At 46.9% G+C, this 19,068-nt stretch overlaps 1 protein-coding gene across 4 annotated transcripts in view; it reads right to left on the bottom strand.

Moving 5' to 3' along the window:
* FoxP (forkhead box transcription factor P) overlaps window positions 1–19,068 on the bottom strand; it is a 317,599-nt gene that overhangs the window by 137,175 nt on the left and 161,356 nt on the right. For all 4 annotated transcript variants that reach the window (XM_086986479.1, XM_086986478.1, XM_086986477.1 and 1 more), the window contains exon 3: window positions 4,675–5,277. The gene's annotated coding sequence lies outside the window, so the exon portion shown is untranslated. The remainder of the gene's footprint in view (window positions 1–4,674; window positions 5,278–19,068) is intronic.

The raw sequence follows: 19,068 nt of genomic DNA, 5'->3' as shown, positions 1-19,068 counted from the left end.
GATCTGAAGATCTAGTGCAGGGGAGTTGGGTCGCGCGAGTAGCCACGCGCGGCCGAACATATGACCCCGACCTCCGTTAGACTCAAGGTCACACGCAGATGCATGGTCACGGCTAGATTCATGTATACACACACACACACACACACATATATATATACTAATGGAGCGACGCAGCTAAAACGCCACATGTTCTGTACGCACTGTAGCCATATAGAGTCCATATGAATTATAATGACAGTAACTATGTCGACGTCCGTTTCGGTAGACCGGGTCTAGCCAGACGGAATGGACCAACAATACGAAGGAATTATTTAGATTGCCATTCCGCAGCAGGCACCACGCACTCGGCAAGGGCCTGAGCTCATATCAATGCCAATGAACAACAATGCACTCGACGAAGACATTGGACCCCATTGGCGGATTGACACTAGGCTGAATATAAGCTGGACCGTTCTATCGTATTGATAAAACGCTTCTAACAAATGCATCGAGCGTTGTCTGTCATAGCATGTACTAATCGGAAGTGGATGCGTAACGGAGGTTGTGACATGTACGATCTGGTAGTAGTCGTACTAGAAGGAAATAGGTAGACGTGGCTACCTGTAAATGCGGCCTGTGATCATCGTCGTTGCTACCAGCCAGAATCAACTAATAACGCTTAATAATATCAATACGTATTTAGGGTTTAATCAACGATTACCGCTAAGGTAACGCGCAGTTGAGTTGATGGTCGTCTACTGCTAAAGAAGACGACGACGACGACACGCATCGTGAGTGGTAAATACATAATAGGCGTAGGTATATATTATAATAGTTAGGTTGTCCCTAGAGGACTCTTGCGACCGATAGCAAACGCATTAAACATATCGATTTTGGGGTTTAGGGCGTTCCATTTGTTCGATGAACTGATTTCCGGGGCCGGGCGATGGGAGTAGACCTAAATAACGCGAATGACAATCTGTCTCATCAGGACGCTTCATGTGTCTATCAAGCGAAACTGGAAGTTATGATTAAAGGCAATAGAGGTTCAGATGGCAGCATGTTACCTTTACCTTAACTAGAGTTAGAAAATAATGAACGAAATGCAAAATAATAGAAAATTATATATGCCGATATAATAATGTATCTGATTACAAATGTGTAGCCAAATTTCAAATGCTATAATATTCTAATACCAAGGGTTTTATTCTAGGTTCTCTGGACTAAGTGATTTTTAAGGGCTTCCAACAGACGGGCATGTATCTTGACTGTCCGTATCGCTGGATAGAAGTAGTTAGTTGTTACAATATTGTGTCTTGCATTGCATCTATGTTTGAGATATGACGTGCTGTATATGTATATCTTGTTGTTTACCATTAAAGGCTATTGTCATTTCTTTTCGATGGTAGGCCTGCTTTCGGGGAACTGTGCACACATGCTAAGACATCATTAATAAACCAGTTCTGCCTTCAGCTACGAGCTAAGTGCATTTCGAGATGCCGCGTCCCGCGATGGTCGCTTTCAACAGCGTTCAACTCTGCTTGATTCGAGAGCATTGTCAGGGACACAACCGTTCAGTCTACAGCAGAATTCTAACCCTTAACATTTCAGTCTATCCGATACAGTTAGTATATGTGCAGAAGAGGTAAAGCCGAAATTGCTTATTCTCTTGCCATTACTAGCGGTAAACAGACTATTACTAGCGCCTAATTTTTTTGCCCAACGGTCGGATAAAAATGACATTAGAGAAACGACTAGAAGACAAGGGAAAAAGCAAGGAATGGTATATATAGCCTGCCATGCACCCAGTCAAGTGGCCTCACTCACATCTACACAGGCGACGTTTTTAAGGAGCCCCTCTAGCCAATAAAGGAATGACTCGAAACCATGATAACCCAGGTTTAGAACAACAAAAAACAGAACAGAAAAGGACGAGCAGGCATAATAATAATAATAATAATAAGGAAACGGTGATCTCGTTTTCGAGTCTTCGTGACGAACCCGGCCGCGCTTCCCACTAGGAAGTTAAGAACAAGAAAAAAAGAAAAATAGGTAAGGCATAAAACTAACTTTTCTAAAACGAAAGACAAAGGAAGAGAATGAAAGGTCGAAAAGAAATGCGTTTCTGGAAGTGGAGCCTATTTAGGGCGCAGCTCAAGATGGATAGACAGACCGACTGGGGAAAATTGCAGATGTCTATTTTCGCCTTTGCTCTCGGGGAAAGATATTTCGCTCGTTAACAAAGGGAACCGCGGTCACAGTCGAGAATACTGCACTTAGCCACGCGTCCGGCCGCGATAGAACATCGCCGCATGGATGAAGGAAGCGATTCACGTTATCAGCCCAAGGACGCGCGACATCAGTGTTTTAGTAGATATGTGTACATATATGTGTGCGTGGCTGTAACAGCGAGCATTACACGAGTATGATGATGAGTGAGGAGTGCCATTGTAGAGCTGTTGTTGAGTAGAGTAGGTAGAAGTATCGATACCACGAGGAAAGGCTTATACGTAGAAGCCATGTTACATTTAACTCGTCACAGGTCCACACGCATGGCATGTAGTAAATATATAAATAGCGATGGGTAGAGGTGAACAGCAATTTTTGTTTTAAAGGGCTAAAAAACGAATGAAAAATCAGCATCATGGCTGCTTTTAAAAAGTGTCGTTAAAGTATCAGTTTTAAAAACTTTCGTTAGGGAGTGGAAGGATTCAATTAAAAAATGTTTGATATTATTTAAATAATAACATTTCTATAGTATCATTCTATATCTTCGATGATAAAAATGTTTAGGATACGTGTACACCCACAATCGTCAGTAGTGGTCACCTCTGTTAGACTTGTCGGACGAGCATATGCTTCAATAGGCGGCCCCTCGTAAGGGGGTCATGAGCCAGTTGGGAACTAGCTCGGGGGTTTCCTCAAGAAATCGTGCCTCTTCCTTTTCCATGCATACTAATCGAGTTGTACAGGGACGAGAAGATGCGTGATGCATTCAGGAGCGAAGCAGTGGTCGCTTTGTAAACGGATACCTTAAGTAGGATTCAAGGTGGGGGTCAGTCAATGAGCATTTCGTGCGCTGCCAGCCCATCCGGTCACGACTCTATGTGTATAGTATCGAAAGGCATTGAAGAGCGAACACTTCAAACGAATTGCTGCATCATCGCGTCGTTCTGATCGGAACAGATTCAGCAACTAGGATTGAGTCGAAGTCAAGAAAGCTGAGAAGACTCTCTGTCCGATCGAACTAACTTGGAGATTTCTGATCTTTCTCCGATGCCGCAAACAAGTAGTCAGCGGTTTCCTAGGCCAGCGAATGTGTATATTGCCATAAATTGAGCGAGCGGCTGACCAAGGAGGAGTGAAACAATGATCCATAGTCTTGACATATGGTCTACGGAGTGGGTTGTCGCCTATGATCTGACACTATGGTTGTTGCCGATATTCCTGCTATAAATAAGTTAAACGTATGCACTCTGATTAGCTAATTTTAATACAAAGCATCATATAAATGAACCCCCCCCATATATTTCGAATGCAGTAACAATGACGACAATTATATTGAAACATTAAAACAGTGCTAATAATAAAGAGGATTGCTACGGTGTGGCTGACGCATATGTGATGTGATCATCAGGCAGGCGACAGGCATCCTTTGTTGTTTAAGTCTGCCGCAGTCCACTGGCAAGCTGACGGGTAGCAAAATGTGTGTAGTGTTGTCGCCGTATGTCGAATCACTAGTGGAGAATCCGTGGACATCGCTCGCTCATTAACGTCCTCATAGGGACTTCCCTTCATCCGGCCTTCGTCGTGATCGGCCAAGACAAAACTGACAACTGGGAGAAAATTCACACCGTTGTTTTTTTCTGTAGAAGAAAGATCGACTCAAAAGCTCCGTAATTACTACACATTACGCACATGGAGGGATCCCTGCATGATCGCTATGCACAATAGAAATATGCACACATACAAGCATGCACACTACAAGCTGTTCCCCTCCCGTTTCGCTCTAGTATACGTTTGTCTGAACGCCCACGATTAAACATTAAAAATCCTCGAACCTGATAGGAAAACACAACAGACACGAGAGGTGCTGCAGTTGCCTATAGGACAGGCAACCCTGAAAGCGAAACTCGGCCGGCCTCAATGCATTCCGAGGGAGCCGACACGAGGAATGCCGTCGTATTGAAGCTGCCATTCCCCTTGGCGCGTCTGCCGTACTGCTCAGCCCCTCAGCCTCTAAGCATCTATTATCGCACCATCGCTATTTAGGTCATATTAATGGTATACACTTAATAACGTAGTAGGCACGAAGAGTAAAAAATGTGCCCGTATCACGCGTGGTAATTACTTACGCAGGTATTGCAGCTGCGACCAGAAAGTGTCCATGCAGTAATGTGATCGCATGTACTTAGAAAATATTAATAAATGATCTGAGTGCTCGATGATGGATGTATTTTTTAGGTTTCCGTCGCGTTGTAAAATGTGTTTCATACAGCTGTGTCGAACTTGTATGTGTCTTCTGCTGCAGGTCCGTGCTGTCCTTCCTTCTGTCCATATACATTTTCAAACCCTAGAAGCCTGAAAATTAGTGTTTTATACCTAGTTATCTTTTATTGTTCACTGACGCTTTGTTTTGCGCGGAGGTTTGATTCGATCCGCGCACGATCTACTTTTGGCTTTTATCCTGCTGACCTTTCGTAGTTGCAGCTGATGAAACGGCGATGTCGAACTGGCGCGTTGTTGTTCTGTCTCGGCGAGCTTCTCTTCGTCGTTATTTTCCGGCTCACGTTGATCGATATCGGAGTCGGGCGTCGAGGTTGCTGCCCGTTGGGCAGCACCCCCACTGCCTTCTAGCGAGACAACTCTGTCAGAGCTTTGCTGGCTGAGGGCTTCAGCCGCCCTTTGAAGCAGCCAAACTGATAACGCCGTCGAAGCAATTTTGTCGTGTCGGTGAAACCGTTTACTCGGAACACACCGCTAAACTACCGAACAAGATACTCGATATATTTTGTTTACTCGCTCAGGGTAATTTGTCGAAATTGAATTTATATTACTAATAGCTGTCGTATTAGATTTATTATATTACGGCGCAAGCTTCGCGCACGGTTTCTTTAAGCTCGGACAGGGTATCCGCGCATTGTTCGCCTATGAGTCGCTCGCCTTAAATCGCTCAGCAGTCGTTGTTATCGTTGCAGCTGTTAGTGGATACGACGGCCATTAATACCTGTACACGATTATCAGAGAGCTGAGCAGGGAACGGACGTCTTCTCGAGGAAATTTTTTTTGACCAGCCAACTGGAATAGACAATAAAGAAAACGAACAATAGGGTTAGCTTCGTCGTTCTTCAATGGCGTTCGAAATGTCTAGATGCATGACGGACGTAGCATATATATATATATATATATATATATATATAGAATATAAAAAATTGATTACTTCATTCTTATCAAAAATGATATTCGGTATAAAAACAAACTAAATAAACACATACGGACTTACGGTGTTTGTCACATTTGCGTGTGTGTATATGGTAGAAAACGCGCATGTATATACATATATTTATGTATATACATTTACATTTTCACCTATCGTACGTATACGGCCAAAGGCCTCTTTATTGGAAAAATCGCATGAAGACTTGAAGATGGACTAATGCTAGACACATAGACAAGTTGATTTGTCAATACCTCATACTACCCCCGTCCCGTCTCCGCCCCGCGGGTCGTCAAACCATAAAAAGCTGCCGGGCCCACTGGCCTGCGTGCATGAAGGTTGTTTTCCGAACAATGAGATGTTATTTTGTTATTCTTTCCTAAGCGCATTGACGCGACAGAGCGACAGCGGGTAGGTAGACGGAGTAACGACTGGAGCATAGAGAAGGAAAGAAGTCAACATGTGAACTAGTCATTGGGAAAAGAGACAAGACGAAGAGACTCTGAGCTGATGGATCATCAGATACGATCTACGTACAGCGTGTCTTGGCCATCGGCAGAGATGATAGATGCAGCGGCGGCGGCAGCAGGACATTGAGACGTCGTCAACCCGATAATCGTACAATCAGGTTGGCAATGAGCGGTCCAGCACACCGTCGAAGAAGCAAATAGCGTGCAGTAATACGCAGTGACGGCAGGATCCACAGAAAAGTTGGCCATCGTCTCGTTCGTATTATCTTGCTGCTGCTGCTGCTGTTGCCATCGCTGCTACTGCCGCTGATATCGCTGCTGCCGCTACTATAGTTTATTTGTAGCGAAAACAAACCGCATGGAATAGTTCAATGGTAGGGTAGTCCGTCAATGTTGCCAACAGCCGTTGGCAAACGGACGTGCCGACGTGTATAACCACTATGGTGAACCTCTATACCAATGAAAAACATCCGTCTCTTGTATGGCCAGCCTGGATGGCAGTCACTCACGGCTTGTTTCTGCAACTCTGCTTTCCTGTCATTGTTGATGTGCACGTTTGCTACCGTCTCGGAAAAGCTGCCATAGGTTTCGTCGACTACTAGGGCCTGAGTCTTACCAACATTCCCGGTGCCGCTGTGCCCGCCGCCATCTCTAACTACTGTCTCTACTATTGTTGCTTCTGTTGATCAGGACGTTAGCAGTCATCTCGGATGGAAATCGCTCCCGTGTACCCATGCAGTAGACCGACAAATAAAAGACGAGAAGATGAATCGGCTTCGGTGGCGAGCTAGCCAGCTGACAAACAAAGCACGGTCGATGATTATTGCCAATCGTCGGTAACTGAATACAAATAGATCTTTGCCTCAGATACTACCAACAGTCATCTGATATGGAAACATGTCAAAGAAGAAAACCTAGTGTCAGATGTATATATGCCTTCTTATTTTCGCACTTTTTAGCCGGTATTCGTGCCTTCAGCACTTCTCTGTTTATTGAAAGTGTATACGCACCATCCTGGAACAGCAACGACAATTGCTGATAACGCGATCCTAGGAAGTCAAAGATGTGTCCCATGAAGGTTAACACATGTGTCCATCAAATGCGTCTTCTTTCTATATAGATATCCCGAGAATGTTCGAAACATCAAATGCGAAAGAAAAATTGATTTTTTATGAAAATGCTGAGCAACAAATTACTGTGTACCATCGTGAAACGACAATATGAAATATTAGGATATGGGAAAGGCCAACAAGTTTCGTATGAGTCATAAAGTTGCTGGCCATTTGGTCACCGTGATTATATCGAGTGTTATGGAGTGCTCAAGGCTTTCGATCTGACTGCCTCAGGCCGGTTAAACGATATGGCTGTCAAGCCGCATAGCTTGTGTTATGCAAGCCATCCTTTATCCTCCGTCGTTCCAAGCTATTTCTCGTCTTGTTGAACCAACTTTGTCTTAGGATTTGATCTTTTCCCTTTGACATTTTTTAATCGTCGTTGCTGCAAAGCAGGCAGACGAACTGGAGTACTTTTCACAACTGGCTGATTCGGTAGGTTCTGATCCTGATTTTCTTTCGTGGTCCCCCTAACTTACTGGCCTTTTTTTAGGTTTGTCGTCCCTTAGCCTACTGCTCAATTCAACCGTGTTCATTTACGCTGCCACTGCATTCAGACAGCAAGCGATCCGATGCAATAAATAACGGGTAAAGAAGCAAAGCGGTGATACCGAATAACACCATCGTCGCACCCTTTGGTGCTCGGGACTTTTTCACCGGAGGAGTGCCGAGTTAGAATAGTTGCAGCCAGATAAAGTTAAATCAGTCAGAGTGTACCATTGCGTCATAGTAATAGGACGCAGGAATGGTTTAGAGAGCCAGTTAGTCAGACGGGCACCCAGGCAGCGAGCCAACCTTTGACTGCTTCGTAAATTCTTCGTATTGCTGCATTTAACATCGTGAACGATATCCGCCACCAGCTCAGACATTGCTGCTAATGCTGGTGGTTCTTGTTGTTGTTGTGATACGCCCGGGCGTCCGTTCTTGCCGGATATTAGGCATTTTATCATCATCATCATCATTACATCACGCCAGTGTTTTATGGCGCTGGCAGGCCAACTGCCAGCAGCCAGTCAGACGAGCGGCCGGCCTTTTCCGCGCCGCATTTCTCTTTGCTATGAAGGCTTTTCCCTTGCTTATTGCTTCTTAACCCGATGCGACGGCTCGGCATTCACGGCCGCAGTCCTTGAGCACGCAGCCTTTGCTGCCGCTATCAAAAGGTAGAGGACGCGAGCGCCGCACTTTCGCGGCTCTGCAACACTATCCCGGATTCAAAGCTGGCGCACCGCTCACTGACGCGCGCACGCAAGCTATGTGTAGATTTGGTTGACTCACAACGATTCAGCACGGCGATAGCAAGCAACAGCAACAGCGCTCGGGCGCTCCAGCGCTCTCAGCTGTAGGACCACACCTTTTTTCGTCTCTCGTTTTCCCATTTCTCTGCTTCGTTTTGTCTCGCGCAAAAGTTTTCACTCCCGATCGCGCATGGCACATACGGAGTCAGTTTGCGAAAAAAACTCTTTTTTGCCTGCTCACTTTCTGTTCTCCAGTGGCATCATCAGTATCAGCAACGAGAGCGGCTAAGCGAAGCGATGCAAAGGCGAACGACGAAATTTCGAGGAGTCTTAAACTCTTTTATTTCTCCCCAGATATTGTAGAGCCCCGTGCAGACACAGGGATAGACACACGAGGACAAGAAGGCGCACGCAGGCACGCTTGCGCATATACATACATTGATAGCTGCTGGCGTCCGATGTAGGGTTGGGCGCTCTAAAATGGGCTACTACTGCTGCCGCTGCCGCCGCTGATGGCGATGCTGCTGCTGCTGCTGCCGAAGAGAGACGAACGCAGTGGCGCAATGTTAATGCCAGGCTTCCCGACCGTCACAGGAACGGAGACGATAGGCCCACAACCATCACTACTAGTACTATTTTTTGAAAGCAAGAAGCAACGACAGATCTCCATTGCTTTCTATTCGATAGCACAGTCGTTGTTGCCGCTACTGTGGCCCGGCCGCGCCTTATTTTTAAGAACAGCTCTAGCTGATCTACGAACAACGGCAGGAGGGCGCGTTTGCAGTTACTCCCACCGCCCGGCAGGGACGAATGACGAGACAAAAAAAAAAAGAAAGAAAAAGTCTACTATTAAAAGATGCGTGAGCGGTGCCGGCGCAGTTGTACTGCACGAATTAGTTCTGTTGGATCTGCTTATATGTACACTTGCAGCTGGTTTTACTCACTCCTAGCTGTATATAACGACAGCAGTGGCGGCTGGTTCTTAACAGGACTACAGGCAAATGAAAGACTATCCGGGCAACGCCTACTGATTGCTCCACTCCATTCCACTACGACTGTTTCTACTCTTTTCCCGGTTCCGGTAACGAATGTCCTTGTTCCACGCTTCCATGCAACGATTCTTAGTGTATACTCATAGAGCAGCAAAGCTTCGAAGCAGCAGGACAAGCAGCGACAAAACCAACGGTTGCGCTGGCTGACGCTCGTCGAGGCGATGGTGGTGGCTTCAACAGCTTCTTTTTTCGAAGACTACACTCGCTCGTTTGTTCTCTTGTCCCCCCCCCCTCCCCCCATCTCTGTCGTTGCACACACCCCGCCTCAAATAGCCCTTACAGCGTCTTACAGTGTGACCGAACGCATTCGGTCGGAAAACAACGGCTGAAACGACAAAAATTTATTGGGACACAAGAAACATGCATACAGCAGCAGCAGCAGCAGCAGCAACAGCAGCAGCAGCAGGAGCAGCAGCAGCAGCAGCAGCAGCAGCAACAGCAGGCAAAGACTGTGGAGGGGCACAGCAATCGCAGTTGAGTCCAGCGGACCAACACACACAAGCTGCTACTGTTACGGCTGCCGATGCTGCTTCTTCTTTTTTCCCTGTAATTTCTTCTTCTCAGCTTTATCGTTGTGCTCAGTGGTCCTAGAGCAATAGTTCGCATGACTTTCCCTTTAGCTTCGTCCTGGACAGTATGAAGGGATCAACTCGAAGCCTTTGGCTTCATTCATTCATTCCTTTACTCTGCTAAAGCTACGGCGCGTAAAGAGAAAAAGAAAAAACTTCAGAACCAAGTTAATCCCATGTCCTCGCAAAGAGGCAAAGCCCGTTTTGCTTTGCGGCTGTTCAGTCGGCGTAGCCACGGTCATATTGAAGGCTAAATACGGGCGTTTAGGACACGAATGGTGCAACGAGGCCAGCAGCAACAGCAACACCGATCCCAAAACCAGGCAATCCGTAAACAGTAAAAAATATCACCCGCTGATTCTCTGCTGCTGCTGCTGCAGGAGCAGCAGCTTTCATCCTCTTCTTTTCTTTAGCTTACTTTTACTTTCAAGAGTACGGCAGCTCTGCCCCGTGCCTCGTTCGAGGTCTCGCCGTACTTTGCCTCTCGTTTGTGTGCTTGGTCCTTTCGTTCGCCCAATTTTTTGTCTTTTCGTTATTTTAGTTTTCGTGTTCGCTAACTTTTATATCAACGGAACAACGAAGGTTCTTCATTTTTCCTGCCTTTCGCATGGCTCGTTGAGAGTACAAGTCAACGAACATCCTCGTGCCGGCATTACCGCTTCTGCCATCTGAACGAAGAGTAACAGGAGCATATGCGCGTGTTCGAGCTCCATCGCGTTTCGAGCCACCATTCTCGTTGTCTTCGTCAGCTTTCCAATCCTTTTTTTTATATGTGATTTTTCATAATCCCCAACTGCCGCTGCTTCCGCTGCTGCAAACTAGCTATCTTTAGATCGCCAATACAGGACAGCAAAGCCGAGCCTTTCCGAGCGATCCATTCGAAACTTCGTGGACTCTTTGCTGCCCTTTCTACGAAAGTAACGATACTGGCCTGATTCACTACGAAATCTTAGTTAGGTCCGTCTCGTCATGAAGGCGCTAGTGACGGAGGCGGAGCTGCCGATCGATGCAAACCGAAAGCTTTGCTACAGCCGCAAAAAGCAAAGTTGTTTCGCCCGCTGCGTTGTTGTGCTTCGCTGCAAGGATTGTCTTCGTTCCTCTTCGCTGTTCTCCCTTCGCGCTGCTGTCGCCGTTGCCGGCAGTTCTCAACCTCGTACTGTCGATTGCGCTGCCCGACCAAAGGCTGTGACCATTGTTACCACTCTTACTGCCGCGGCTGCTGCTGCCAGTGTTGGTCCGATTTTGGAGATCGGAAGCAGTCAGCAGTCAGCCAGCCAGTAAGCAAGCCATTTTTCGTATTGATTTTTGCACCCTATTTTCTACGCTCGTTGGCGGTACTCGAGAGTGCCACCGTCATCCCGCTCACCCTTACTCACCAAAATGCGGGCCCCGACGAGCGTGCCCCACGCAACTTTGCCAATTGCCCTTGCCTGTGCTGCTTTTGCTGTGCACTATTATACTAGCCCACGGACACCGACCGACCCGATCCCACCGACCGACCGAACCCAAGGCGACTGACTATTTGCCCCACCCTAGAACCTGCGCTAGTCAAAATTCGAAGAGCAGGCAGCTTTTGCTTGCTAAGCAGCTTCCATGGCTGGGCTGCAGTGGCAGCAGCACGAGTTTTGATGAGGGAGGCAAACGGGAGCAAAAAAAAGCACGAGAAGCTGCCGACGAAAAGAGTATATTGGAAGGCTCTGGCAGACTTTTTTTTCGTTTGACCAAGACACGGCGTGAGGGCAGCTGGAGGAAATAGTGGAACAGGGCAAGCGGGAACGAGCTGCGGGATGTGAGAATCACAGGGAAAGGGGTGTGAGAAGGGGCTAATATTGTAATATTTTTCAAACGCACGCCTCTCCGGCCTTTGTTTAAACTTGACCCCCCAGCGGCGAGCCCCGCGCGTTGGCTATACGCTGAAATCCTGCCTCGCATTTTACTGTGGTAGAGCTCCATGCTGGCACATACTGTTTGCGTCCATAGTCAGTGGTAACGGATCTCTAGACACTCCTCTTTTTGCTCCTAGTTTTTCCTCGCCTTTACAGTGCTGCGCTTCTTTCTGCGTTTACCGTTGCCCTTAGTGCCTTTTCGGCTATCTTCAACCCGCGGTGCAGCTCGCGTCTCGCCAGAACGACAAAGCTATTTCGTATTCTACACGATGAGTGCTGTGGTAGTCGAGTTTTTTCAGCACAAATAATCCGACCGTTCGACGCCAGGCAGGGCGCGCAGCAGAGCTACACCAAATGCCTGATTAGAAACTGAGAATACTGCCGACGTCGTCTTTGACGTTCGCTGTAAGCACCCCAGCTACCTGCAACACAGGGTGCAACTGACGTCCACGTCCGTGAAGCCTATAAAGCGGCAGACTCGTTGTTACGGGATCGTTTGAGGAACATTTAGGTTTTCAGTTAACCTGGATCACTAGAAAAACAAAGATCTCCGAGAAGAGCGTCAAACGTCGTTAGCACCTGTTAATAATTTGGTGCTTCATAATAGGATAAAGTTTGGTATGCCCTGGGCTGCTGTGTACAACTATGGGCCAAATAAACAAGAAGCCTATTTGTATACGCGTCTTAAATGTGGGAAAAGTAAAAAGAAACATGATATTTAATTGCATGCCTCTCTCGAAATTCGTATATGTACCTATTTAAACTTTTAGCAAAGCAGATACCGCACGCAAAAAAAAAATACATCCGTAAGGTAATATTGACGAGTAGAATATGCGAATGTCATCTTTCAGGGCCGTGCTGCTTCTTTCGTTTGATTGTCCCCCGTTCGTTTGCGAGAAAGCTCCAGTTGCACACGATGGTACCTATAGATATGAAGGCGATCTTTGCTATTCACAGCCTCTTCGGGCGATGATCTAGTCTATATATCTCTAAAGGAATGAGCCTAGACTGTATAGTATTCAAAATGGTACTGCCGATGCCGCCTTTCCGTAGGTCGTATCCCATGTACTAGGCGTGTGTGTGCGTCTTCGTCGTCTAGGTGTTGTACGAGAACACAAGAAGCGGCGATTGCACTAAGGGGCTTCAGGTTTCGAGGCCATCAAAACCAAAAGGGGTTGTCAAAAGGGATGAGGTTCGAGGGATGGTCTTTGGGGATCGCTTGGGGGCTAAGGGTGAAGGAGCAAAAGAAAGAAAGAAAGAGAAAGAGGGGTTTTGCCAAAGCACGGGGTATGGCGTTCGAGCTTCGAGATGGCGGGAGTTGGGTTGAGGTGCATAGGGTGTGGTGATGGAGAGAATGTGGTGAACCCTGCGGCGTGGACCTCAACGACGAGTTGGATTGGAGAAACTAGGAAGACTGCCTGGGCGGGGGGTAATGTTAGCGGCAGTAGCAGTGGCGAAGTTGTGGCGATGATTCATAAAAAAGGCTAGACGCGAGTCAGTCCACACCCGTTCCACACATACACACGATGATGTGGACGATACCATAGTTCCCGCTGCTGCTTTTGCCGTCGCTACATCTACGGCGGCGCTGGCCTCAGTCTGTTCTTGAGTGGCAAATTGTGAAGAAATAGGACAGATATGTAGTGCTGGCAGGTAAAAAGGGTTAGGCGATAAGTGAAGCCGGCAGAATATGGCTTCTACCGCTGGTATTGTCACCGTGCCAGTAGCACATGGTATGCTAAGACTTCCCACCAAGCAAAGGATACATATATTAATTGATGACGAATCGTCTATATAATTATGTGAATCACCTATGAACGTGGTGTTATAAATTTGGCAGAAAATCATATTAATTCTTTTATGTTTTTGTATTAATTTCTGTATTAACAGAACATCTCTGCAGTGTATAAGACATCAAATAGTCATCATAACTTTAGGGGTATACCATCTTGTATGTGCCAATGTTTCGGAGTGCTTATCTTACTTGCTAAGAAGCTCTGTTAATCCTGATGCATCTATATATATATATATATATATATATGTGCGTTCATTTTTCTAATTGTCACTGCTAATTGGTAAACTTTGTATATTTTTTTGTGAAATTTCAGATTCGTTACATCGCTCGTATTAACACAGAAGCATGGTAAACAATCATTCACTAGTCAAGAAGAATCACAAAGCAAGTCGATCATTGTCTCCATTCATGCATCGTGGCTGCGAAAACCAGTGTCCTTGAAAGCCATGTCGTATTCAGAGGTTTCGACGTTGCGGTTTCTGCGTCAAAATAGTGCCTGAAACAGGCCGCTGTCTTGGAATAACACATGACAACTACACAATTTGTGAGAATAATGAAAGTCCCTTATCTTTCGATACGTGATTTCACTTGCCGTTTAATGCACGGAACGGTCAATGGACTATGTTGGAAAGTAAATGCCTGTATACAGAAGAAGGCGTTTCTCGTTCGCAATGTATATAGTCAGGCAAACCTCCAAGCAAGTGAAGGGAGGGCACAAAATCTGTTTTCGCAGACGGTATCGAAGTCAAGTTGAGTCGCGGTAAGGAGAGACAAGATGGGTAAAGGCTTTTCGAATCAAGGGGAAAAGAACAAAAAGAGGAAATAGATAGTTGAGATGGCATAGCTAGCGGGTACAGATCGCGCTATAGGTGGGCATACGATGGAGGAGTTCGTGTGGTGCAGTGTATGGGTATCTGGGCGTTTCTGTGTACGTTAGTTGGCATTGTCGAAAAATTGGATTCGGTCTAGGAGTTAGAGCTCTTAAGCGCCACGCTGCGATCTAGCCGCTAACGCCAAACGCAGCGCCTTCTACAAGCCCACTACTTCCCATAAGGAGCTTGGGAGGTAGATGAAGCCTGATGGCTCGAAGACGCGATTTCCCCACGTTTGCCTACGGTGCTGTCCCCCCTTCTCTTTGCTCCTCTATTCCACATGCCCTTATCGGCTACCGAGTGTTTCGAGTAAGTGTGTATCAATTTCATCCTCCGCAAACCAGGCTCATTGGCGAGGGGCTGCCATTGCTGCCGCCACCCGAACCTGCTTGGTAGGTTTGGACTGAGCTGCTGCAGACAAACAGGCCTTAAACCTTTTTACTTCCATCTCTCTTTGCGCGGCGTTACTCGAAGGAGCTGTGTTCGTTGCCATAGCAGATCCTAGAGCTAGTGCTAGTAGCAGTAGTCTCTTCAAATCGACGAAATCGGCGACCACACCAACTACCCCAACTAACAGATGAGAGGCAAAACTTGGCTTCCCCGCCTAACTCTAACCCAAAGCCTGAAGCAAGTTTTAGCGATTTTCCCAACGGAGAACTGTACTCGCCACTGTCGAGGGAAAATAAACGAATACTTAATAGAAAAAAAGAAACCCTTTGGCATCGAAGCCGGCGGCCCAGCCCTTCTCCACGAGCTTGCCCTGCTCTCCGGAGGGGAACTCACCATTATGATGGCTAGAAGTTCTGCACGAAGCGTATTAATTCGTCCTGTTCAATTTATAGGCAATGTCTTCTGCGTTTACGATTGGTAAGTTTAGGCTTGACACCGCTTTTAACCTGAGGTAAATCAGTGAACCGACTGCATTAAGTAGCGAAAAAAACATTCGAACGTTTTTGCTTATAGTTCAGGGCAGTTAAGATTCGTTGAAGCTTCTTGATTTAAACGCGCCGCACTGACTCACGTAATACAATGAACTCGTATACAAAAATGAAACCTATCTTTCCGGAACTCGTTTTGAATATAGTTGGGATTTCGGTAGCAAGAGTCGTTGAGAAATGAGCACTAACAATTGACTAGCAGGCAAGCGTTTCCATAGAACGTTGCAGTCAGTTGAATCGTAGGGACGCTCGTCCGTGTCCCTTAGTAACCCGGAGGGAAGTTTCCGCGGGTTAGGAGAAAAATGAGAGCCAGACAGACCGACTGGTCGACAGCGTAGTAACAGAGGCACGGCGCCCCCGCCGGCCCGATGGGGCAATACAGCCGTGCTCACAAAAAGTTTGAAACAAAAAATAATTACCGGAGCGTGCAGCAGTAGCAGCAGTTGTAGAGAAAGAAGAAGCGATGGTGGGAGATGTCGTTCCCTCTGCGGAGAGCCTTTGCAGGCTGCGTCGGTGAAACCGGCCTCATCACTACCTCCGCCGTTGCGGCTACCTACGCCACCACTTGAACGAAGCCTTTCTATTTGCTGCTTGTATTCTGTTGCTTCCGATCAGAGCAGGTCGCTTAGAACGAATGAGGACAATAGGCGCTCAAACCACTGGGTCAATTCGATTGAACGCAAAGAAACGCAAGTCATTCGAGTAGCGCAAGAAAAAATAACGGGGATTAAAAAAATCAGGGCAAAAGCATAAGTGGCAAAAATCGTGATGACAACTTCAGAGTTCCGGATATCGCTGGAAATCGAAACGATTACCAAAGAAGTGTGACTTAACAATTTCTGTAGTATGTGATAATGTTCTGCCGAATAATTTTAGGATCAGAGAGACAAACTAGGGTACCGGGGAAGGATTTTGTGAAAATGTTTGTATGCCTGCATTGCGGCGTGCTCTAATTTCCTACGCAAAAATTGTGGAGACATAAAGTAGAGACGTATTTAGGAGTCGGCGATCGTATGATGTCGTGCTCTGATGTCTAATGTATATGTGTCCCGGTCGAGGCCAACGGCCGAATCAAATGAGGTCAAAAGCGTAAAAAGTCGACTACGGTGTTATAGCTGTATATTGGAAAAGCATTAGATCTTTGTCCTTAATTAGTTTTTTATTAATTTGGCTCCGTTTTTTTCTACTTCGGCTCCATTATAAATCAACAGCAAATATAAAAAGCTGTTTTTGCCACTGTACTCCCCCTTCTTTTCCCCATTACCACCATCTACATAAACATATATATATATATATATAATGGTTTGGACTAATCCTTTTTTTAGTTGGATAGTTCTTGTGTCTCAAAAGAAACCCTTCATTTATTATCTTAAATAATATATCTATAACTGTTAATGCACAAAGTAAAATGGTAATTGCTTGCGACGTAAGGTCCGATACTTTTGATAAGTATATCCTGTGAAAACTTACGTATCTTCTGATTTTTCCAACCTTTCTAGCTACAACCGCATATAACAGAGAGAAGAAAGAACTGTTTATCTTAATGATAAAATATTGATAACAATGATAAAGCAAAATTAAATGTCAACTACGCATTATGATAACGAAAATTATCGTAAAATTTCCCGTGGCGCTCAACGCATCTACGCCACATTTCCAAAACGATCTTCGCTTTAAAAATTAGTTCGACAATATTATTTTCCTAATGTAGCATTTTTATATAGGGGGGTGTCGCTGCGAAGGTCGCTGATTCACCTTATTATTATTATCTCCTCTTTCTCCTTGTCTCTCTCGTGTCATAAATACAACTGCTACCTAAAATGCCTTTTCATTTCCGTAATGTCCGATCATACGGCAATCAGCTGAGCAGTTACTTGAACGATCCATAATGTGACTTACTGCTCGGCTGATCATTGGTAGTCTCACAGGAAAACTAAGCGACGACCGTCTACTGTCGAATGACGTTTCGCTCGCTTCGAAGTTCGTTTAGCTCGATATTGTGATCGCTTGCGATGCGCATAATCTGCACGGCGGGCCTGACGACGCTGTCCTGACGGGTGATAACCTCCGCCCATATCAATCCGACCCGCGCCGCTTTCGTTTTTTAAGGAGGCTGATTACAGACGATGGCTGCCGCTCTTGGGGGCGAAATGGGGAGAAAGCGGACGGAGCGCAGATAAGAGAAAGAACGAAATCAAATCGGTCCATTACAGCGGCAGCAGCCGCAGCTTCGAACCACGGGCTAGGCCAACGGTTGGCGCTCGACCCTGAGACCACCGGCGGCCGTTGAATGATCACGGATGCAAATTGCTCCCTGGGCTTTTCGCTCGCATGCCTACAACTCGTTGGACGTCGGGACGATCTTCGATGCCCCGGCTCGCTCGCGTATCCATCTTGGTCTACAGCTCCCGCTTCGACCAACCGATTCCCCATCGAACCCACTAACGAAGCAGTGCCACCGCCCTGCGCGCCCACTGTTCAACGGTGTACCACTGTCTTTTAAGAAACGCTTCTGGTGCCAGTCAGTGGCGGTAGCGGTCGCTGCCTGGACACGGCCCGCGCGTTTGGAAGGGTGGGAGCAGCAGCAGCAGCCACCGCGGCTGCCGTCGCCGTGCTCACTGATTCCGTTCATCGAATCCTCTCGTTTGCATTCCGAACAAGAAAAAGGGCGGACCGTTCTATACAGCGTATTCGTATATCTGTACTGCCTCAATCCTTCACAGACCGCGAACGTGTGCAAAAGAGGGAGAGAGACAGGCAGCCTGAGGGTGGGGGCGAAGCTGCCCCCGAACAGCGGCCCCGGAGGAGGGTTTGGCGTACCTCATCGGTGCCTGCCAACACTAGCTGCTGTGCCAGCAGCGGACAAACCTACGAAGCACCTAACGAATCTCCTCACCGGGCGCTATACCTGGGGGAAGGGGGCTGAAGCTGGCTAGCTTTTATATATAAAATACCTACCCCACGGTACGACAACGCAAGAAAGGTGGAAAAGGAGAAAGAAAAGGACCAGCTTCTGACGAAGAGTGCAAACCGCGCATATGCGTCACAGGCCTGGTAAGCCTGTACACCCTGCGCCAGTTGGCTCGTGCAATCCCCCGAGTAGCCCTCCCCCATACACACACAGTGGTGCCCGTACCCTCTTCTTCCTTGCCTGTTTCCCTAGAAGTCCTCATCCAATCAAAACCTCATCTTCCATTCTTCTATTTAGGCTCTGTCTTGCTCGCACTGGCATTATCTTCGATATCGACCTAGTGCCACTATTGTGGAACCCTGAACTACTGCAACTACCCGGTTAAGCCAGAGGAGACAACGACGACAGAAGCCCAACCCTGGCCTAAAGAGACGACCACCTCGAACGAGAAAAACCGATTCTATGTTACATCCGGCTCTAGAATGCGGTGAGCCAACCGGCCTGGAATGTAGACCAGGACAGACCAGCCGTCCGAAAGGGTTCGTCGGCTAGGTCAGCTGCCTTAAACCTTACGAAACGTTCCATGTTTGTCGCGGGGTCTGCGCTCCAATCAACAAGCGAACCTGGCCGAGAGGAGCTTCTCAGTTACCCAGAAAGCTGTTACTCTTACGTTGCTGTTGAAACGTGCGCACGAAAGCAGTGAGTGTTTTGCTCATCTTGAAAAACCAGCCACTTTTTCGTTTTCTGTGGAAACGTCAAAATACTTCTGGGTTAAGGTGGGCAAAGTGCTTCTCGGGACATTGCATCGGAGG

The sequence above is a fragment of the Varroa destructor genome, unplaced genomic scaffold (assembly GCF_002443255.2).
Source record: "Varroa destructor unplaced genomic scaffold, Vdes_3.0 BEIS01000004.1, whole genome shotgun sequence".
Taxonomy (NCBI): Eukaryota; Metazoa; Arthropoda; class Arachnida; order Mesostigmata; family Varroidae; genus Varroa; species Varroa destructor.
This window is presented reverse-complemented; position numbering and strand designations above follow the sequence as displayed.